This window comes from Tupaia chinensis, unplaced genomic scaffold (assembly GCF_000334495.1).
Source record: "Tupaia chinensis unplaced genomic scaffold, TupChi_1.0 Scaffold143992_1, whole genome shotgun sequence".
NCBI lineage: Eukaryota > Metazoa > Chordata > Mammalia > Scandentia > Tupaiidae > Tupaia > Tupaia belangeri.
The window spans coordinates 45,049-48,460 of record NW_006203843.1 but is presented as its reverse complement, the minus strand read 5'-3'; positions in this window follow the sequence as shown (position 1 = coordinate 48,460).

The window sequence follows — 3,412 nt, the reverse complement described above, 5'->3', positions numbered from 1 at the left end:
CTGCAATCCCTTCTCCTCCATTCTCCTCTCAGGATCTTGAGCACGCATGCACACGCCCCCGGTGTGAGTTTTAAGCCACTGGGTTAGGGACGCAAACCACGTTCGACTATGTGGGAGTCCAGCAACATAGCCATTACGCTAACTGCTGGTCCCCAACATTTTTTCTTTTCCTGTTGTAGGCCTCAGAACCTCAGTTTTTCCAGCTCCATCAACAAATTTAACTCAGGTTTCCAAAGTCCAGATGGCATGTAATGGAGGAGACTTTGTACCCATGTCTCTTGTCTCTGCTCCTTTCTTTTTGAAGATCACTTATTAATCCCAGTATTGCCAAAACATGTAAGAAAGTCAAACCATAATTAATAAAGTCAAACCCTACCTTCCAATTTTGACAATGGAGAGAGATACTAATGGAACAATGGTCAGTACCATGAGGTCCAACTACTCTATCTGTGGAGATTTTCTCTGCTGCTTTTTTTTTTAATTTTTTTTAGAAAGATTTTTGCTATAGGGTGCATGCGCTCGCCAGACAGACAGAGAGAGACAGAGAGACAGAAAGCAAGAAATCACCCCCCCAGGGGGAATGGTCACGCCACAATCCCTTCTCCTCCATTCTCCTCTCGGGATCTTGGGCACACACGCACACGCGCCCGGCGTGAGTTTTAAACCACCGGGTCCGGGACACGAACCGCGGTCGACTATGTGGGATTCCAGCGACATAGCCATTATGCTAACTGCTGGTCCCTTCCCCTGCTGATTTTGAAGAGCAAGGTGTGGTTTCTCCAAGTAGTTCCACTCTATCTCTATGTTCCCAACTAGCTGAAGAATGGGTGAGATCTTCCACACTCCTTTCCTCACTATCCCTGAAGATAGTCCCTTTCCCCTGTTGAATTGTTGACTATTATGGGGAAAACATATGAATAACCAACCACTAAGTGAGAATCACTTTGTCAAAGTTTCAAAGGTTACCAAGTTATTCCAAGTCTTCACAGGTTCCCATGAAATGATAAGTAGAAACTGTAACCACAATTTTTATTTCTTAGCATTGTCCTGCTACTACCACTACCACATGCATCTACCTTTACCAAAAGAAAGACAAGTAGATTGGTTGTGACCTACCCCCTATTCTTTTGTCTGAGATGAAGATGTAATCAATACAGAACAATACTTGGAAATGTTAGCCTTTTAACTTGCTCTTCTAAACAGTCCCTTTTTGACAAACACTTGTTAAGTAGCTATTAAGTATTACAACTTTTATGAGCTTTATGCTCACCAGAGAGAAACAGAGAGAGGGAATGTGAGAAATCATCCTCCAGGGTGATATCCACACCACAATCCCTCCTTCAGTCTCCTCTCAGGATATTGGGCCCACACGATGACATGCCTTGTGTGACTCTCAAGCCACTGGGTCTGGCACTCGGATTGTGCAGTCAGCCATGTGGGATTCAGCACCTTAACTTGTACACAACCTGCTGGCCAAGTCCTTCCACTCTTGAATTTCCCACCAACCAGGTGTTACTTCTGAGAATTTGAACACAGTCTCTGTTGCTGAAGCTCCCATTGAGCAATCTCTACTCTTGTAACCCCTCCCTCCTAAGGAGAGACAAGTGAGAAAAGAGAAAATAAAATTTTAGGGCCAGCCTCATAGCCTAGAGGTTAAAGGAGCCAGATTCCACATAACTGAACACAGTTTGAATCCTGATGCCAGTGGCTTGAAACACATTCTTGGTGCTTGTCCATGCATGCCCCACAATCACCAAAGGATGAAGAAATGGGGAAGAAGAGATTGTGGGGGCTGGCATGTGGCATGGTGGTTAAGGTGCTGAACTCCCACAGGGCCAACCATGGTTCGAGTCCCAGACCTGGCAGCTTGCTATCTCACTTTCCCCTTCTCTCTCTCTCTCTTGCTCTTGCGCTCTCTCTCTCTCTCTCTCTGTGTGTGTTTGGTCAAATTAAAAATTAATTAATACTAATAATACTAATAATAATAAATTAAATTAATTTATTTTAAAAAAAGAAGAGATTGTGGTTTGACCATGCCTATTGAGGGATGCTTTCTCCATACCCCTCCCCATTCAGGCCACATGCTTTCTGGTAATAAAAAAAGAATCATTTTTAGGCTTGTGCAAATCTTTCTTCCTTTTAGTTTTTTTGTCCCAAATACTTGATCTCTGCCCCTGCACCCTAATTCCCCTTCCATAAGGACTTATGTTTTTGAAACACAAAAGCCACAATGTCTAGTGGAATGTTTATTTCCTGCTTTGCCTCCTCAAAATTGATGGTGTTTGTTGGTTTGGGTTTTTTTGGGGGGTAGGGAGGGAGACATGGTGGAAAAGAGAAAATATAGGGAAGAAAAAAATTCATTTATATCTCAAAAAAATATTGAGCTGCATTCTCCTTATATTAAATCTTAGCCTCCCAGTAAAGAAAATGTGCTTCCTGTCCACCTGCCCACTGCTCAAGACAGTAACTCCCAGGGCGTGTACGCTTGGGTGATCTTTTCTACAGGCAAGTCTTGGCACTGGAGAAATTTCTCACCTGGATCATATTGGGGTTATTAATGTCCTCCTAGGAGGCTCTCTTTTCTTCTAGCACAAGTCGAGTGTTCCCTGAGTAAAGGCAAATATTGCCTACCTCAGAAGCAAGCAGTTATCTTTGACATAGTGACTAGACAATGCAATTTCTCTATCCTTGCTATGGCATCTGCTCTCTTCTTCTACAGTTTTTCCATATGTGCCCAGGATATATATTAGGGGGCAAATTAAAGGTAAGTACCTTTGCTATGTTATCTGACCCTTGGAGAGCCTAAAAAAGAATAAGCCCATAGCACTTCTCTAAACCTTTCCAAGTGTCCAGGATCTTAACTCTTCTGTAAAGTTCCTGTGTGACCATGCTACACAGCCAGAGTTGGAGTTGCTGGAATAGCCCTCTGTCTCCAGAAGAAGACTGATTCTTTTAGAAGTGTACAATCTGGGCCCAGCATGTAGCATAGTGGTTACATCACTGGACTTCCCCATGGCCAACTACAGTTCAAATCCTGGACCCAGTGACTTGAAACTCCCACTGGACACAGGTGTGTGTGTATTCAAGATCCTGGGAAGAGAATGGAGGAGAAGGGATTGTGGTGTGGCCATTCCTCCTAGGAGTGAGTTCTCACTTTCCTTCTCACTACCTCTCTCTCTCTCTCTCGGGCAAAATAATAATAATAATAATTCTATATAAAAAGAAGTGTATACAGACTGGGGGCCAGCAGGCAGCATAGTGTTTGAGGCTCTGGACTCACACATGGCCTACCACAGTTCAAGTCCCAGATTTGGTGGCTTGAAAATTGCACTAGACGCATGTGCATGCATGCCAGAAATCCCAGGAGCAGAATGGAGGACAAGGGATTGTGACATGGCCATCCCCCCATGGA